At 38.0% G+C, this 20,620-nt stretch overlaps 1 long non-coding RNA gene across 2 annotated transcripts; it reads right to left on the bottom strand.

Annotated features, from left to right (window-relative positions):
• Window positions 1–8,860: 8,860 nt before the first annotated feature.
• Window positions 8,861–12,614, bottom strand: LOC137466734 (uncharacterized). 2 transcript variants are annotated; one of them, XR_010995271.1, is made up of 3 exons: window positions 12,291–12,614; window positions 10,916–11,008; window positions 8,861–9,166 (listed from the first exon to the last, which is right to left on the bottom strand). It is a non-coding gene; the product is annotated as an uncharacterized lncRNA (long non-coding RNA). The 2 variants fall into 2 exon arrangements; XR_010995272.1 differs by lacking the exon at window positions 8,861–9,166 and adding an exon at window positions 9,336–9,657.
• Between the last annotated feature and the right edge of the window lie 8,006 nt (window positions 12,615–20,620).

Below are 20,620 nucleotides of genomic sequence, written 5' to 3' on the forward strand. Positions count from 1 at the left end.
CCGAACCATCCCTGTTACACATGCAGTGTTTGAAGCCTTTTCCTGATAATGATCTTGATGGTTTCAGTTCGCAGTTCTTGTTTTGCTATCAATTTTTTGTAGTCCCATACTCCCTGGTGTTTCCTGAAAAGACTTGTTTTAATGAGATATTCCTGGGCTTAGACATTGGGGAAATAGGAGGAGGAGAACAATGACATCAATAAAGCCTCTAGTATTCTTTGAGTATCCTGTCAATGATACCTTTAAGATGTGCAGTTCAGAGTTAATTCTGCCACTGACATATGCTATAAGCTGTGTTACACACATTTCCCATGTTCTCCTCTCTAAGAACAGCATGAGGGTACCATTTTCCTGACATCTGTATAATACCCACTGTTTTTGAACTTGGTTTCTTTTCTTTTCCCAGCTGAGCCCTGCTCAATGCACTGATACAAGGCTGTACCAAGGCACATATTTTACGCCACCACCTACAGCAACATGATAATGAAATGAGTAACCCTTAAACACCTTCCTCTCCCCGGATTTTTCAGAGCCCCACACAAGGCAGCTCTTCAAGCTCATGCCTCACAAAATAAGGCTTCTGACCTCCAACTGCTAATCCATAGTCAATAACTGATAACCCTGAGTGGCACACTGGAATAGAAGGAGATTAAAGAGGATGTATCTCTGATATCGTTGAAGGACAAGGCTGCTGCATGGAACATGTGTCTTGCTAGACACAGCGGCTAGGACCAGAGTCCAAATGAACTCTTTCATCTCATACTTTCTAGAGTAGTTTTCAAGCACTTTGTAATTAGGAATGCATTTAGTGCCTATGAGGAAAAACTGAAGGAGAGAGATTCTTTCTCTCTGGAGAAGAGGGGGCTCAGGGGAACATTATGATAGCATTCCAGTATTAAAAGTGCAGCTATGGAGACGATGGAATCACTCCACAAAGAACAACACAGAGAAGATAAGAGGAAAAGAGTACAAGTTGCACCAGGGAAAGTTTCACATGGACATAAAAAGACATTTTATACAGTAAAAACAATCATTCACTTGAATAATCTCCACAGGGATGTGATGAAGTTCCCATAACTGAAGGGTTTACAAGATGTGGTTGAAGGGTTTCAAGATGTGGTTGGAAAGGGTGGTAATCTCATCTGAAATCTCATCTTTGCACCTTTTACCATGAAAGTTTTGACCAAATGAACTTTTAAGGTCTCTTCCATTCTGGGATATTTTATGATTTTATGATCAATGATTATTTATTTAACCAGCAAAGAGTTTGCCCTGGCTCCTTCGCTGAGTCTGACAGTCTAACAAATGAAGTTCTGGTCATAGCAAGAGGCCATGTTAGAAATCCTAAGAATGTTATCTCTTCTGCACCCTTGAGTCTGACTTGATCAAATTTATAACTTGAAGAATTTATATTATCACTACCAGAGTTTCAAATGTAGGACCTTTGGAACTGAAAGAGGGAAGCTGAGTCACAGTAATCAGATTGCTGACATTTACTCTGTCTTCTATATAATGCTATATATAATGTAAAAGAAGAGAATTTCAGTATTTTCCGTCTAGTAACTGTAATGAAAACAAGAATTAAGTGGAATATAATACTCAGTATATTCATGAAGTAAAGTTCCGGAAAGAGTAATGCACTTCTCTCATCCACTGACACCAGACAAGGTTCAATTACAAAGAAGAGGTGGGAAGGTTAAATAATGCCTTTTTAGCACAGAATCTCCAAAACTCTAAAGACAATTGTAACACACCATCCAAGAAAACAGTCACTACTGAAAGAAACAGGATATGATTTGTGTATACATTGATCATGCAATGTGTTGGCTGTGGGTCTGGCTGAGATGGAGTTCATTTCTCCTTAGCACCCTCACAGGTCTGTGCTTTGCATTGATACCTAGAAATGTGCCGATAACACACCAGTGCTTTGGCTACTGCTGAGCAGCACTGGCACAGCATCACTGCTGTCTCTCAACATTCCCTCCCACCATCAAGGGGCTGGGTAGAATCTTGGGAAAGGACAAAACTCACAGCTGACCCAAAGTGACCCAAGAGATATTCCATACCATATGCTGTCAACTCAGATATAAATGCTAAGGGAAGGGGGAGGAAGGGGGGCATTATTTAGAGTGTTTGCCTTCCAGAGCAACCACTACATGCACTAAACCCTGCTTCCAGGGAAGTGTCTGAACATTGTTTGCTGATTGGAAGTAGAAAATAAACTGATTTTTTATCTCTTTGCTTGTGCATATGCAAACTTTTGCTTTTGCTTTAATAAACTGCATTGTCTCAACCAACAAGTTGCTTTCCATCTTATTTTCTATCCACTGCCCAGCAGGAAAGGGAGCAATAGAGTGGCTTCATGAGCACCTGGCGTCCAGCCAGGGCCAACCCACCACAGCTGGAAGATGTCAAGAAACTTTTACATATATTAAGAGTTCTCACATGGACAAATGAGCCACAAGTGACAAGTGTATAAATGGACAATATAACCAATTACAGAGCAGTTTAGATATTCTTAGCATTTTTTGTTCTTTAAGCCCTTTAAAATACAGTTCTAGAAAGAAATGGAAACAGAAAATAATAAAGATTTACCATACAGCAGTTATTAAAAAGTTGAATAATGAATTGTGCCTCATTATGAAAAACTCAAAGTTTACACTCAAACTCTAAAGAAGTCAAAACAAACTCAAAAAAGGGTAGATTTGAATCAGACATAAGGAAGAAATTCTTTACTGTGAGGGTGGGGAGGCACTGGCACATGTTGCCCACAGAAGCTGTGGATGCCCCATCCCTGGGAGTGCTCAAGGCCAGGCTGGATGGGTCTTTGAGCAAGCTGGTCTAGTGGAAGGTGACCCTGCCCATGGTAGGGGCTTTGGAACTAGATGACCTGTAAGATCACTCCAACCCAAACCATTCCATGGTTCTACGATGATTCTATGAAACTGCTTATGTGTAGGAGCTCACAGTCCAAAATACAAGATGAAGACAGAAGAGGGGAAAAGGGTGTGAGAAGAATGGCTATTTGTGCAACATCACAGAGCTGAGAAGACAGCCCAAGTTGGCAGGTTCCTCTCAACCTTTACTATTCCTTTTACAATATTCCTTTCTCTGTAACATAACAAATGCTCCTGTAATACCCCAGTCTGACCAAATCTTTTGTCAAGGAGCCTTCTTAATACAATATGAAGTTGCCCTCATTTCAGCGGATTAAACTCTAAATCTTGTAAGTAAATGGAGGTACTTGTGAGAAATATATTTTCAGGTGACAATGTGATAAAATAGCTTCTATGACAACATTTTCCAGTGCCACTTTTCAACTTGTTTTAAAATTTTTGGTCCCATATATACCAAGAGAAATTTTCAGATGGTTTCTACTAAAATCCAGAATATTTTTGTTAAAAAATTCCATGTTGACACAAAAACTGGAACAAAGTAGGGTTTTTTTCATCACAATCTCTCTTGAAGACTGCTTTGGGGTTTGTTTTGATTTTCTGTCTTGGTATTTTTTTTTTCTTTCTTTCTACATTTCTGTGCTGAAGGTGCACCTGTGAAAGAGACAGCCTGAATTCTAGATTCCAGATAAAAATCTGCCCAAATAGCACCTAGAAAAATAATGACTGTTCTTGCAAATGGTGTAAATCTGATCAGGAATAGTTGTGAAGGAATAAATATGGAACCATGCAATCTAATTTGAACAGTCAGTTTTCATTTGTATATCCATCCTTTAAGAAGTCACTGGGGAAACGAGTGCAGACACAACCACCTTCTAGTCAGAAAATTAAGAGTGATTAAGAAATTCTGATTAAAACCTAGTTTAATTAGTGGATTGTGTGAAGTAATAGGCAGGCCAGTTCCAAGGTATTTCCTTGTGTGCAGATAGTGAAATGCCAAATGGGATCAAAAAAGATTTTACAAGAATGATGAGAAAAGTCAAGTGGCAAGGTAAGAAGAAGCTCTGTAAAGAAGACTACATAATAATACAGGCAACACTGCATGCTAAGAGTTCCCAGAGAATCAGACATAATCATAATAAATGATTGTGGGCTGCACAATGTGTAAAGTTACATTTTTAGTACAAAGAATTAAACAACTGCATGTACTACATAAGCCTGTGGTTGATTTTCATGTAGCAGCAAGCACTGTGCAAGGATGTAATTGAATCAAAGCTCCAGTTACTGGACCAGCAAATCTGAAGAAAAAAGTGACTCTGGTTCCTCAAACATGCTCATGTGCTTCCTCCTGTATTGTAGAATCACAGAATCCTAGAACATCTTGAGTTGGAAGGGTCCCACAATGAACATTAAATCCAACTCTTATCCTTGCACAGGACATTATCAAGAGTCACACCATGTGCCTGACAGAGTTGTCCAAAAGTTTCTTGAACTCTGTCAGACTTGAGGCTGTGACCACTTCCCTGGGGACTGTCTCATTATCCTCATGAAATCAGTTTTATTATGGTCCTTTAATATTTGCTTTAGAATGATATCTACATCTATAATCTAAGATTTTTTAAAGAAAAAATGAAGAAAGCCCACAGACCTATGTATTGCTTAAATTTGGTTGACCATTTCCTTTTGACTGCCATACTTAGATATATAAAAAACATTTCTATCAGAGCTCCTTATCTTTTGTTCTTCTATTTTCCATAGTTCATATAATTCCTAAAACACTGGAGTTCTGAGTTACTCCTGCATATAAATGCATAAAGAATACAAATTTTTGTTCTGAAGCTCAGCTTATCTCCTACACACACGCATACAGTCCATTACCAAAGCTGAAATAAAGTTTAAGGGCATGAATCAGCAGCGTACTACCTTTAACCTGTCACTCTGCAGGTGCACTGAATATTTTTGAGTTCTGGAAAGAGGAAGATGCCTTCACAGCTGGTTGTGTGGTATTCTAAGCCTGCAGGATTAATACTGTGCTACAATAGCTGTACCCACCACAGTCTTTTCAATTATTCACTGCAAGCATTCTACAAAGTGTTTCTTGCAGCAACTAGATCAACATGTCCAAAGAAATCTCTAGTAAAGTTTAATGAAAGAAAGCATATAAAAGAGTCCAAGATTTGACTAGACTTGCTTTACGTGTGAAATGATGGAAGGATAATAACAAACCTCATAAAAAGAAAGCAAAGTCCATGGAGAGGTTCTTTCAAGTCCCTGTGGTGATAAAAATGATAGGACAGAAGGAAGACATAGATATTTGATAACAGCTTTATCGACTGATTTCAGGTTGGGAAAATCATTTTAATATAGCAGAAGAATAAGAACAAAGGAAAGCAAAATGACTTAAGGACAAGGTCCCAATATTGGTCTGAAACATAAACAGAGAAACCTGACATGAAACAGAGCAGTTAGAGCCTGAAAAGCTTTCTTATGTGGGCAAAACCTAGCTAGTTTTATGTCTCATCTTAACAGCTCACTGAAAGTTTTGTACAGACACTTTCCTGCAATATCAGGATGCTGAATTTAATGCTTGGGATGTTCCTTCCAGCTCCATGCCCTTCCCTTCTAGATATGTCAGAGAGATTATGGGCAATACCAGTCTCATTATGGGTAATTATAGGAACTTACGCTCTTTCTGAGTTATAGAAGAATAGAGTTTATCTAGTGATTTACATGCAAGAGACCATTCCGAGCTGAAGGATAATTTTAATTGCAGTTGTAACTAAAATAGATGCTTTATAAAGGCTTTTCCTGTTCTTAATGAATGTGTTCCTCTATGCTTATTGATTTATATATTAATAAAGAAAAGACTAGTGTCAGGTTTGTTTACTGATTCTTTCAGGATTTGTTTAGTGCTTTAAAGCAAAATCAATGTTTGGAAAAAAAAAAACCTGCAGAGCTGGAAAAGTTGGGTGTCATGGGATGTTTGGCTTGAGGACTGAAAATCAGATCAGTATAAATGTGACTATATGAATCTATTTTAAAAAGGGAACTACATCTGATACCAAAAGTTGAGGGGTCTCATAGCTTGTCACTCCAGTTGCTGAGATAATTTTCCCTCCTACTACTTTTCATCACATGTTGGAACTCTAAAATTCTTTAGGGAGCTCTAAAAGTCTTAGGGAAAGGTACAATAATAGAGTGTATTTGCTCCGATGCAGAAGAGATTCATTTTCCCTGAAAACGGGTTTCTGAATTTGATAAATTTAGATGTAAGAAATAACAAAATATATAGGATAGAGGCTTCTTATCTTAAATTGCAATGAACATCTCTCCGGAACTTGTTTCATTTGAATTTGAATAACCTGAAGGTTTAAGCGTATGTTTAATATGGGAAATTTAGAAATTGATTATTTCTGAGAAAAAATGACAGTAAATCTGCAGAAATTTTGCTATGGATCAGTATTACGATATATGAAATATTTTCTTAAAAAAACCAAGGTCTTCCTTCAAATATAGATTAGATCTAAAATCTATAGAACAAATATTGTTAGATTTATCCTCAAATTTGTCTTCAAATAGCTAGTTCTCTTCAGACACACTACAATGAAAATGAATGGTGGATTTAAATTCTCTTCATGACTTGTCAAGTATCTGCTCACCCAGAAATTAAGGAAATATTGAGAATAACCTTGTAGAGGTGGTTACCTATATGATGGAAAATAATCTTTCCAATTGTCTTTTCCATAGTTTAGGGATAAACAGATATAAAGTGGACTGCCAAACCACTGACACAGATCAGATAGTTCAGTCCTACTGTAAGAATATTATTATGCAATATTATGCAATATTATAAAAGGTTATCTTTAAAATTACAAAATAAATAGACTTTCATTTATCTCTGGATTGTAATATACAGTCTGGAAAGAAAACTACATGACTCATCCAAGAATGTGTTTGCATGCTTGCTAGTTAGAGAGGGAGAAAAAAACACCTCAAGTTTTTTACTTGTAGTTATCTAAAATTGGGGAATAAGACTCGCTGTAAATTTTCCTAAAAACTTTCTGATGGAAAAGTTGATCTTTGATGAGATATCTTCTTACTGAAAAGAATGTTATTTTCAGAGAAAGTTTTTGTCTTTCATTTACAAAATTACTCCCAGACAAAAAACTCTGAAAAAGAAACAAAAGTATTTCCCTGTGAATTTTGTCACAATGAATGAAAACCTCTTCACCTAATTATATCCCTGCCTTTAGGGATACAGCCATTTAGTGCAGGAATTTAGTCCACCCTTGCCTTCCCCTAGAACCAATAAAAATCCAAGGCATCACCCAACCAGTTATTGATGTCTACAGTGAAATGGATCTCACTCAAAAAGTGCTTGTTTCTGTCCCTTTAGCTACAAATAAAGCCTAGATGCCTAGTTCAAATGTGGCCATCTACACTGCACATCTCTCAAATCAGGTTAAATGAATTCAGCCCTAGCTGTCATAGGAGCAACAGTCCCTGTGACTTTTGTTCTCTTTCTATTAAGCAGTGAGCTGGTTTTGGCTGGGGTGGGGTTAACTTTCTTCACAGTGGATGGCATGAGGCTGTTTCGGATTTGTGTTGAACACAGGGTTGATAACACAGAATTGTTTTTGTTATTGCTGAGCAGGGCTTACACAGAGCCAAGGCCTTCTCTCTTTCTCATACTGCAACACTGGTGAGGAGGTTGGGGATGCACGAGAGGCTGGGAGGAGACACAGGCAGGACAGGGGACCCAAACTGACCAAAGGGATATTCCAAACCATATGACATCATGCTCAGTGTATAAAGCAGAGGAAAGAAGGAGGAAGAGGAAGGATATTTGGAGTAATGATGTACGTCTTCCCAAATAACTCTTACTTGTGATGGGGCCCTGCTCTCCTGGAGATGCCTGAACACCTGCCTGGTCACAAGAAGCTGTGAATTAATTCTTTGTTTTCCTTTTGTGCTTGGCTTTATCTCAACCCACATTTTCTATCTTTTATCCTTCCAATTCTGTCCCTGATCCTTCTGGCAGAAGAGTGAGTGAGTGGACTGCTGGTTGGTTGATGGCTGCAGTGAAACCATGACAAACAGCAAGGAAGATCTCCAGGACTTCATCTCCCCTAATGTATGACAGATGTTCAGCTCATATTTGATGCACTACCTCCTCCTATCTAGACTGAGAACTGTGATGCATTATGTCAGGGAATTAATCCCAAAAATGAAATTAGGGATGTGATGTGCCTGAACCATGGCTTCTGCAAGACATTTCAAATATATATTTTGAAACTGAATAGGTCTGTTTGGAGTCAAAACATTTTGGGGGTTGAGAAGAAATCATTGGAGTGAAAACATTTATGGGGTCGAGATTTGCCATTGAAATTCCACACTTGTGGAAAGTGGCTTTTGGGGCCAGGTTTTAGGTTTTTTTGGTTTTGTTTTTTTTTTTTTCTTTATGTATTTTGGGTGATTTTTTCTCAACCATCTCACTCAGACAGTGGCATTTTGAGTCCTTCCCCATGTCTTCTGACAGGACTCCAAATTTTTCAGAAACTCCTTTTCTCTCAGGGAAGAATTCAGAGCACTCCAACTAAGGTCCTGATGAACGTGTGGGTTATTCACTCTGAATGGCTGGCCAGCCAGTGAGGTGGCAGCATCCACATTTGAGGTAAGCACAGGGCGAGTTTTAGCTCAGGCTGTACAGGGAGTTCCCATACTCAGCAGCATCAGTCAGGGTGGTGTGAGCGTGCAGGTTTGCATGGCAGTTCACACAGACAGGGTCAACACAAAGGTGCAGTCTCCCTCCCATCAGCACAAGAGGAAAGTTCAGGAATGGTTTTCACTCACCAGGGTGCCACATCCCTTCTGTGTGTCAGAAAGGATGTGGCAACACAAACAGAGCTGCCATGGAAACATACAGGGTCCAGGTAACAGCCTGTTGGAAATGCCAGATGCTGGCATCAGAGTGTAACAAATCCTGTGAAAGAAGGAAATAGTGCTACAGTGCATGACATATATGAACAATTCTCATGCCTTTTAAGATGCTTTCAATAAACCTTATTTTCAAGGTCTTCTATAGTAAATAGCACACCTGCATATGCAGGCCAATCTGGGCTTGAAGGACTCAGAGTCATAGAATCATGAAGACTCAAGCCTAACCTTCAGTTGAATACTACCATGCCCACTAAACCATATCAAGAAGTACAATATCAGCTCCTTTTCTGAACACCTCCATGGATGGTGACTTCACTGCTTCCCTGGGCAGCCTGTTCCAATGATTAATCAGAACCCTCAGCCTGGCACATAACTGCAGACAGGCAGGACACTGTGGTATATAGCATTTACTGTGCATTCTTCTGAGACTAAAGGAGTCAAAAGTGTAACTTCTAAAAATCTGAATGTAAAATACCTCCTTCTTGCCCAGTGTTGTTTTTATTACATGACTTCCAGGCCCAAGGAGGGCTTCTACCTTCCCCAGTGTGGAAACATTTACATTACTCCATGTTCCTTCCCACACTTGCAGTCCACCAAGGCAAACACTACTTTTTGGATTTATACTTCTGTCTGGGAAATTGCCTGTTTTCCCCTTCTCTCCACTGCTTTTGGCTCAGAGAGAAACAGCAATTACCAGTGACTCAGAATCCAGTCCTTGGAGTACATGGCTGTATAGTTTTCTCAGCTCTGACTGGTATCCTGGGTGATAAGTTGCCACTGATTCAAGTACAATGTGGGATTTTTACTATTTGGAGGCTGGTTTCTGGGAGAAAAATGAAAATAAACTTTGAAATTATCACACACATACTTGGTTTTAAGACAAATATGAACTGTGTCTGCATCTCCTGAAGGTAGATATATTATGACATTTCTGTGTCTGTTTGAAATTTTTTTTTTTTTTTTTTTTTTTTTTTTTTTTTTTTTTTTGTAGATTATGGACTCCTACACCTCATATTTGAGACAGGGTCATATTGTCTTGTTGATAGAAACTGTTGTGTTTTTTAGCATAGCATTATAGAATAGGAATCATAGAAACATGGAATCGTAGAAGCACAGAATAATATAAACATAGAATCATGTAAGCACAAAATCAGAGAAGCATAGGGTCATATAATCCTTTCCACCACTATTTCTGAAATTAGTATCTTCTGTTGTGCATAGTCTGATGAATCTTCAGCCCCTTATGTGATCAGTCTCAGATCTGATCTTCAATTTCATGGGTAAATGGGGACATACAGTCTTTGTCACTTCCTCCTCCTTCTCTAATGCTCCCTTATGGTTTAGTTTTTCTGTACCTAGTGTATTTGTGCATATGTACAGATCTATGTTTGTTGTGATTTTTAAATTCATTGACTAATTTTCAGCCAAATTTGATAATAGTTTAGAATAGATCAAAGATTCAAACATAATGAAAACATTGCAAGTTTTGTAAAAATGGGTATGTGAATAGAGGAGAGAAATTTTACAAATGCTTCTAACAGACACCTGTGTGAGGGAAAGACTTCAGCATCAGCTCATATGTTACCAAACAGCAGATATCATAATGATGAAGAGCCTCTGTAATTGACCAGCTCTGGAAAATACCATCCAATCTCTAGATCTAGGTCTAGAAATTGACCACTTGTGTCTACAAGCTGTGGAAAATCAGTAGTCATTAGTTCCCATTCTTACAGAAGAAGCAAACCAAACCAAAACTATTTCTCTTTCTTGATGTCAGTTTTTAAGGATGCAAATGCTACTATTTGTGATCACTGACCTAAGAGGTTTTCTGGGATCTTCAGACCATGCTGGTAATGTTAGGGAATTTATGGGGTTATTTTATGTCTTCTGATACTCCCCTTGTTTTCATACTTCTGTTTCTTTTTCTTTTCTTGGACAAATACAGTGAGCTGTAGTTGGTGCTTTTTATTGTTAGCAGAAGACCTTTAAAAACGTTTCTGAGGGCAGTTTTATGAAATGTCAGGCAGGGAATGAATCCTGATGACATAGAGGTGAATTTGAAGTGAGTCACAAATACTTACTTGCTGGGGCATGCTTAGGTGTCTTTACAATATTTCTCAGGAAAAGACAAGCACAAAATAGAAAGCAGAAGGATGCATTTTTTGGCCATGCCTCTGGAAAATATGACAAAGTACTGTATATTTTCCACGTAGTTTTTGAGTAAAAGTCTTGAAACTTTTACTTTTCAGAAGCAGTTTTGGTCTCAGATGGAATGTTAAGGACCTGAGACATGAGAGCCGGGTAATGGATTCTCTTGGGCAGAGCTGGCATTTATTTTCTACTTGCTGTGGGAATGGGATGGGATCCTGGCTGCTCCTTCTACCTTCTTGCCAGAAAGAATTTTTCAACATTACACTGCCTATGCTCCTACTACATAGTGTATCCGACAGCAGACCCCTTTCAGCGCAGAAGCCAGCTTTTAACAACATCTTCTTACAATTTACAGGGGAAAAAACAGTCTGAGAGACAGATACTGTGACATTCTTCAGCATAAGAATCCTCTTCTGTCAATATCTCTAATTTGCTTTTCCTTCCTTTCTCCTGAGCTCTGTTTGCCAAGTAGAAACAAATAGGGACAAGTGTCTGATTTCATGAATGTGCTTGTAACTTTGAGTATTGTAAAGTTATAGCTAGGGCAGCCCAGAAAGCTAATTGATCTCTGGAGCTCCTGGATGGCAAACAAGACATCCCTCTGGTCCTTTCTAAGACCAGAGCAAATCAGGAATGTGCAGATTTGCTGCTTAGCAACAGGACATAAATCTCTGTGAACAGAGATATTTTCTAATAAAATTACAGGACCTAGAGATTAGCAGTACCTACTTATTCATCCCGTCCTTGTCCTGGGGCTAAGGAACACTCCTGGTGATGCCTTACCAGCTCTGTTTGAAGTTTCTCAGACCAGTGAAATCTCCATGTTTGCTGTCTTGACACAATCCTCAGTTTTAAAATCGCAGAATCATAAAGATTGGAAAAGATTGTGTCCTGAAGTTCTTACTCAACTCTCAGTAAATTTTTTTTTAAGTCTTTTGAATGTGATTTGAATTTCTATTTAAAGGTTAAAAGAAATAAAGAAATATCTGCATGTCAGGGAATTTGAGCCATACCATGAATCACTTCTGAAAATTTTACCCCAAGCCTGCCTCCTACCTGCTGCGCTGTCACAAGGAATGGCTTTATGCTCTGCATGGTAGCACTCTGACTGCCCAGTTTCCTGATCGAGGGGAACCTGAAGCCCAACCAGCTAAGAATCTTGATAAACAGCAGGGACTGAAATGGCTCTGCCACCTTTACAGTAGCAATCATCAGTATCAGTGACCCCACAAAAGGGCATTAGTTAGGAAGAAGTGTCAAACAGTTCATTACAAGTCATGCACATTTAGGCAACAAATAACTTACCACTGGCTTGCTTGGCTTGCTTTCTGAAAGAACCATGTATTTGTTTTTCTCTGTGTTTTAGCAAAGGAGTTTCATCAGCCAGGTCCAGCCTGGAGTTTCAGTACTAGTTCTAGCAGCACTCAGTCTTTTCTGTTTCCTTTGATTCTCCCAGTGTAATGATTTACTACATCAAACAAAGTTTGAGTCATTTTTTTCCCTCTTATATCTGTTCCTAGAGCTCAGCACTCATATTTGTTCTAGTTATCCAAGCCTCATGCCCTTCCTCTGTACTTAGCTCTGTTTCTCACCACATTATCCAATTAGCACCTCACTAACTATCCTGCGGCTGCCTCTTTCCTCTGACCCAGCACTATTTACACCAGCTCAGTTATTCTCTCTGTTATACTCCTCTCATCCGTTGGAGACAATGGGAATGCTGTCTTGTTTAAACAAAAGAAAGTCCATAAAAATATTTTGCTGTATAAAGATCTAAAATGCCCAGCAACAGAATAGCACACTGTGGGTATCCTTTGGTGCTGGGCATATTTAGCGCTGTTTGAGTGCATAAATGATGTTGGATATGAAATGGCCTTTTGTTTGCATTGCAGTGATGCAGCCCAGTTTACAACAGTATGCCATGCTGACCTTTCAGCAATTCTCAATATATTAAATATTCTACTGCTGGTTTTTGGACTGTGGTAATTGGTTTGATGGGTTCCATATAATGAGTTTCAAAGCCAGGACTTCCATATTTCTATTCCAAGAATAAGCTTTTGTGAGTGTGGTTACTGCTTTTTTAAGAGGAGTCTCTAGTTAAATATTTTTGGGGTTTTTTTTTTGGAGATGAAAATGCCTATTAGATTAAGGAGTATGGAACAAAACCAAGAAACAAAGTTAAAGAATAAGTATGGTCAACCTTTTATTTATAGTTCAAGGCAGACACAGATCAAGTGATTTTAACTCTGTAGCATATTGAATTACTTAGAGCCTGGGGCTGTGATCTCATCCAACTTTTAGAAATTTCGTTGGGTCAGGAGAATCTACCCTATCTAAACACACACATACACCTCCAGTGAAAAGTTAGAATTGTCAGTAAAGGCCATTGTTCACTAAAATCTGCTCGCTTTTATCTGAATTATGTGGCTGGAGACAGCTGTGCTTTCTGACTCTTATGGATAAGGAGGTAAGCATTTACTTATGTTTTCCTATTTCCACATGTATTTGAGAGAAAGACTTTAAAATTTGATTTTTGAATGATTCACATGGAAGAAAATTTTTTTGAAATATCAAATACTTTGATCAGCATTCATATTTAATCTCCATTTAGTAATTAGTTGAAGCATGGATAATTAAGATGTGCATATTACAGAGCACACATGACTTAGAAGCACGTCTCTTTACACATCAGTGGGATCTCTGCTCCCAAACCAATGGTATTTTTTGAAAAGCTTTTCTGAAAGCTTGCACATGCACTAAAATTCTTCATATCCTTCCTATGTATACATTTTTCATTAAACTTATAGAGATATGGAATTTCATAGCCCAGTACAGCAGTGCTTCAATAGCAAAGCAGCCCAGTTTCCTTCTCAAAAGCACAGTAAGAGGTTCACAGAGAGATTCAAGGCACAGATGGGTGTGCACGTTGCTGTTAAAGAGAATGTATGACCTAGCACCTTCTTCATGTCTGACATTTATGCCTCCAATGGCTGCCTTACTAAGGAAAACATATGCTGATGCACATGTTACCTAGGGCAAATGAGAAAAAGGAGTTCTCTTGCACCTGGTAGTAAGGGAACATGACTTGAAATTAGAAAGAAGACAAATTTGTACGTGGGCAACTTCCTTAAGACTATGGCTGACCTTCAGTAGTGATCAATGGGACCTTAACTTTTGCCGGTTCTTGGAAAAGACACAGTGTCTTATGGGAAAGCTGGAGAATTATACTTCTGTGAGGCTGGTCATGCACAAGATCAGAATCAGTCCTCTGAATTGCAGCCTTTTTATCTTTGTGACTTCAGTTTGACTTGACTTTTATCTTGACTTTAAAATGGAGACTGCAGAATACATTATAAACATAGAGAAAAAAATTAAAGGTAATCAAGCAGTCGCATCACATTGTCTCAACATCTCTTTTTTTAATATTTGACTTTTGGTGTGAATTCCCATTCACAGGTCTTTGTCAGGCACTAATTTTCATAAATACAAATATTACTGGAAACTCAAATATAGTATTAAAATCACTTATTAATAATAACTTAAGAAAGCACAGTTTTCTATGTATAGACCACATTCAAAGAACTTTGCTCAGAAAAAGAACGTGGAAGACTAGATGTCACACACATATCTGATAAAAATGTAAGTGGAATTTGATGCTATTCTAATATCTTAGAGGGTAAATTATTAATGTTCAGTGTTAAAGAAAAAAAAAATGTCTTCTGGGTAAATACACAGCCTTGCTCGAATGACATTCATAGACCCTCGCTCTGAAACTGTGAGGAGGAAGAAGTCAATATCTTTAGAATGTGAAACGTGGAATGCTAAAAGAAATATAGTACCAAGATAAGAGCTTTAAGTTTCTAAATACTATCTATTCTATCTATACTATTTATCTATTCTCAGGCAAGAATTTTTCCATGTTGCTGTCAGACATGTTAAAAGATATCAAAAAGTCAATGCAGTATTTAATTTGAATATGTACACTTACAGTTTATTTACATGCAATATATACATAAGCACACACATACCTATGTGAATTGTTTATATATAGATTAAATGAATGTAATATACACACACACACACAGACACATATATGTACATACATTTATAGATACTGCTTCTGATCTTCCAGACCATTTGTAATGGACGATTAATATTATGCATATATGTATCTAAACACAAAGATGCATGAAGTGGATGTACTATATAGAACAAATTTTCTCTTGCTGTTAAAGGAAATGTGATTTCCAGGTGTTTTCCCGCATAAAGTAACTGGGCTCTGGGCTCTGTAATGCAGTTTTTGGAAATCATTGCATCTTTGCAGAACAACCATCTATGACCTAGGGAATGAATCAGAGCTTCTTTATAAGTTTATATTTGATAAATATTGTAAAATTTGTTTGTGTAGATTTGTTAATTTATCAGTGAAGGAGGGGAAGAAATTCCTGGCTTGGGGGCTTCAATCTTTTTTGGGGTATTTTTGGTTGAATATGTGTTGTTCCACTGATAGGTACAAGCTAAGCATTATGTCTGTCATTTTCAATGGAGTTGGAAGACAGTTCCTAATTTCTTGAAATTTTTTTTTTTTAATTTCTTCCCTGAAGGTTATTTTCTAGAAAGTCTGTTCCCTGGGAATATACTGGCACCTTGGTAGCTGCTGGGGTATGGATATGGGCAGCATTCTGGTGACTTATGTCTGTCCATATGCGGCCTCAGGGCTCTGAGCATGTGAAAGGCTCATTATGTGCAGACATAATGAAGACTTTAGGAATAGAAATGGTCACTGCTGCCTTTCATACACAATTTTTATACTAGTTTCTGAATTTTAGGAAATAATAGATTATGAATTTTAGGAGTCTTACAATACTTTTATATGAGCACTTCTTGCACTTATCGACCGTTTCAAAGTGTCATCTTATTCCTTCTTCAGCCTTTGGAAAATGTTTTAGTGATATACAATCTTCCAAGTCTATCTTAACCTTCAATCTTCCAAAATAAGCCCTGAATGACTGTTAAACAACCATTTCTAGTCTTCTCTTGTGTTGCCACTGTAGACCAGCCTACATATAGGTTGACATTCTAGAGTACTAGCCACCTTTAATTCATTCTTTTTAGAGTTAATATTTTATCTAGGCACAAGTACATTTCCAAGTAAATTTATTTAAGGATTGGGTTAGCCTGAAGTTAGAGAAAAATCAGGAGTGGATATATTTTGTTATATTGTGTCATGTGTAAATTTCAGACCTTATGTATTAAGGAAGTTTGATAAAGTATTTAAAAAGAAAAATATAATTCTATTGTAAATCAGTGGGATAGAAATAGGACAGAAAGGTGTTTTCTCTTCTTAAATATTTTGAAATAAGTATAAAATTAAGATTTTCAACTCTGGTGGTGGGTTTGGGTGTCCTATTTGCACTGTTTTGAAAGAGTCTGATTTCCAGGGCACGTGCTGATTCTGTAAAACCATGTTTCAAAAAATTGCTTAAAATCAAGTACCTAAAGGAAATAAGTTTTGAAAAGGAAACCCAGACCAAATTATTTGGCCTTTTGATGTGTTCAGGTTTTTTTTCATCTAAAAATTATGAGAAAATAAAGTTATTTCTTTTACTCATCTCACTCAGATAATAATGTATTTGAATGAAAAATGCAACATACTCTGAAGAAAGATTGTAGGAAGTTTCTACTGTCACTGGTTTGAGCATTCCTTAGCATTGCTCAATGTGCCTCTTTCTTAGTTCTAAGCTTGGAGGATACTTGATTATTTTCAGAAAAGGTAGCTATCTTGCAGAAAAAAGGTGTTTTCTATGGGTCTGTCATTCCATAGAGATACTGATTAAATGGATGTTCAGATACTTTTGGAGCTTTTTTTTCCCCAAATCACTAGTACTTTATTTACTGTGTAATATGGATTTTGAGTACTGTCAAATTCTTAGAGATTTGGGAACAATCCCAGAACTCCTAGAATCCTTTCTGAACCCAAGTTAGCATGCAATAAAACCAATTATCTGATTTTCTATTTTCTATTTTATTATTGTTTTTAAGTTGCAACAATAAAGGTATAGCAGTAACCAGAAGAACAAAGACCCATGATGTGATAAGCCTGGCACTGAGCCTGGGGGACTCTACACTACTGAGGAAGCATTAACTGCCCTGAGCATGGGGCCATGCTGCCAATATCCACACCAATTTAAGTCCTGCTCAGACAGGACTGGCAGCACTAATTAGGAACGGATTTTCCTGGAGATGGCAGTCAGCTCAGAAGAATAACCGGACTTCCACTCCTCATGTGAATTATGGCAGTTTGGAGGACAGAGACATCCGAGAGCAAGTTTCATGGAGACATCATAGTGACCTTCCAGTATCTGAAGGCAGCATGCAGGGGAGCCAGAGAGGGATTCTTCACCAGGAACTGCAGGAATGGGACCAAGACTAAGGCATACAAATTGAAAGAGAGGGGATTTTGATTAGCCATGTAGAAGAAATTTCTGTTTGGGTGGTGAGATACTGGAACAGGTTCCTCAGGGAGGCTGTAGATATACAAAACCTATTATTTCCAAAGCTGTTTTTCAGGGATACAATTCTTCTTCACAAGCAAAAATTTTCATTGTCAATGTAAACCTGAACTGAGTTAATACTGAGTGATTTTACTGAGATAATAAAGGTATGTATTTAGAGAAATACATTTATCAAAAGAGATGTAGGCTTTTTAATGTATTTTAAGTGTGACTGTTTTTTTCTCCACTATTGTGCTACAGTGTGTCTGTCTTGTATTGTTTGTTCTTTGAGGTTGCTGAACAATGGATTTAAGGCTGTTTGTTCTCCCCACTCATCTGTAAATAACAATAAACAAAAAAGAAACTTCTAACTCAGAAAAATATTCCTTGTAGATGTTCTGCTTCTCTGGAGGCTACATGCCTCCAAGAAGATTTTTCATGTCCTACTGTTTATGGCCTGCAGCCACAGCCCCTTGAACTGTGAACTTATCACACCTCCCAAATAAAGCAGTATGCAGTCAGTCCAGGAAGAATAATCTCCAGTGCCCTATCAGGGCTCCCAGACCCTTGTGCTGATTACTCATTATATGTTTTGAGGTTTGTCCCCCCATTGACCCATGAAGCCAAGTACCACTGTGGGACCAAGAAGTAGATCATTCAATATTGAGAGAGTAGAGCTTGGCCAGCCAAAGGAATTTTAATCCTACAGCTTTGTATTAAAGGTGTGCAAGTTAATGTGACAGCTCCGTTTCCCAGGAGAAGGTTGGAAAACATTCCAGAAGAGTTAGCTGTCAAGTTTGTATGATCAAATTCATGTGAAAACATTGCATTTAAAAAGAAGACATGATGATGCCACTTTGGCTCAAAATGAATTTTTTGGTTAGCAGCAGCCTGGGCTGCTTTGTATTTTGATAATTTGCATCTACAGAAGCAGTTTGGTTTTATTTGTAAGAAACTGGAACTGGATGCAGGACATTTGGGTTCCAAATTCCCCTTGTGACCTTGGACATACCTCTTCCCAACTGAAGCTCATTTTCTCCCATGAAAAGTAAGGATATTGATATTTCTTTCATTTGTCCTATTCTACCTGACTGTGAGCTCTAGATTTTAGAGTGAGTCAGTACACCACCTCGCTCTGTGGGGCCATCTTCACAGCTGGCTACTGCACTCCTATAACCCCTGGAACAATAGTAGTTCTCATTAGAGACTCCTCTTAAAAATGTGCTTTATCGTGGCTAGAGAAATCCTTTTTCAGATTATTAATTAAAATGAAATCCAATTCCTTTCAACTATGGACCATGACATTTGCAGTGGGAACATTAAGGGCAGAGAAATTTAAACAAGCTATCTTGAAAGTTTTGTGTTTGAGGGCTGAAGATGCATTTGCTCTCTCCTCTCCCCTCCCTGTATGCACTGTTTCAGATCCATTGCTTATTGACTGATAGACTTATTGGTGAATTCTACAGCAGTGATCCAGCCCAGGGAGGTCAGCAGGGTGCAATTACCAGCAGAACAGGCTTGGGTGTGCTTCTGAACTACTCCTCCCTGCACAGCTCTTTCAGTATGCATATCACATCTCCCTGCTTGTAGCAGGCTGATGAGTGTGTGCAGTTAGTGCAGGCACACACATACTTCTGCGCTTTCCCTGAAAGTGGAGCATTAGCAACTGCAGTCAAAACGCACCGTTGCTTCTTCAGCTCTGATCCGGGCAGCGACTGTCTAATTCTGTCTGGAGGAGATAGGAGACAGCACTGGAGGCAAGTTCAAAAAGGACCTAGTGACACCCTGCTGTCACATCTGGTTTCATGGACCTACTTATTAGTAGTCCATTTAAAATCACTTTCCTAGTCCCGTCTGTAGTGCTCGTTCTTGAGAAGTGGCTGGCTGGCAAGGAAGGAGCACACTGCTGAAGGTATGTTGCAATCCTCTTTACCTTGCATCTTGTGCTGAATGTTTTTTGTCTGTGCATCTCACTTGCAGACATTCCGGGTATATGCAGTTTTGCACTGAGAGCTGATGGAGAAGGGCTTTAACAAATCATAGCATTAGGAATAAACAGACAGGTAATATTTTTTTTTTTCCCCTTCAATTAGCCAGAGGGATTGTTTGTTAAGGGGTAAATTTAAATGACTGGAATAAACTTTCTGAAAAGATGACAACTCTGACAGCATGTAGCATCACAAGCAAATTGACTGGTGTTATTTCTATCAGGGGAAAATGTCCATTCATTGGTTGTTTAACTGTGGACATGGAACATTGCTTTCAAAAGGATGTGTTTATTAAACATGGGCTGTGTATGCACTGCCAGGTGAAATTTGCATATATGTTTTAAGATTTGAAAAAAAGACCGTAACTTTCAGAATGCACTGGACTACAGCACACTTCTTTAGAAAACAGGACTGAGCCAGGCTTTTCATTTAACTTGAATTCTTTTACTGGCATATATTCATTTGGTAAAAAGTCTTTGCCAAATACAAGAAGTTTGCTGTTATTGCATTTCCATAAATGTAACAGCTGTGAAGAGCATGAATATTCATAGTGTTTAGATTTTTGCTCCAAAGATTTTCATGATAATTCTGACTTTTCAAAGAGGATGGGATTTTAGATCAAAGAATTATGCAGGTTGAGATATTGTGATAAGTCATATATGTGTTTCCTCAAAAAAAACCCATTATAGATAAGCATATACTGAAGTACATAGCTGATTGTACCTGTTATTTACTCACAGCCAACTTGATCTGTTGCTTTTACTTGTGGATTCTTTTGCTAACAGGTCATCAGCAGTCAAAATGAAGTACAGTTCAGATGCTGGTCTCTAATGGGATGGTATTTCCCTAATGCTATACAGCTTTAAAACATATCCAAGAAATTGTTAATATTATGATGCTCAAGTTTTAACTTGGTGTATCCTGTATTTTCACTTACTGAAAACTTATTTTGGGATGTTTGTAAAGTCAGAAAAGCCCTATTATCTCAGTGTATTTTAAGGATGTAAAGTGATTTGAGTAATCTTAAGAAAATTCACCTGTCAGTAGTTTATAAAAATTTTATGAGCAGCAGAGATGGTCCTCCCCTGCAGGTAGAAGTACAATGGTCTTGAAACTACATAGGCAGCATATGTTCATGTGTGTCTAGAGATAA

Source organism: Anomalospiza imberbis, chromosome 2 (assembly GCF_031753505.1).
Source record: "Anomalospiza imberbis isolate Cuckoo-Finch-1a 21T00152 chromosome 2, ASM3175350v1, whole genome shotgun sequence".
In the NCBI taxonomy this organism is placed as follows: domain Eukaryota; kingdom Metazoa; phylum Chordata; class Aves; order Passeriformes; family Viduidae; genus Anomalospiza; species Anomalospiza imberbis.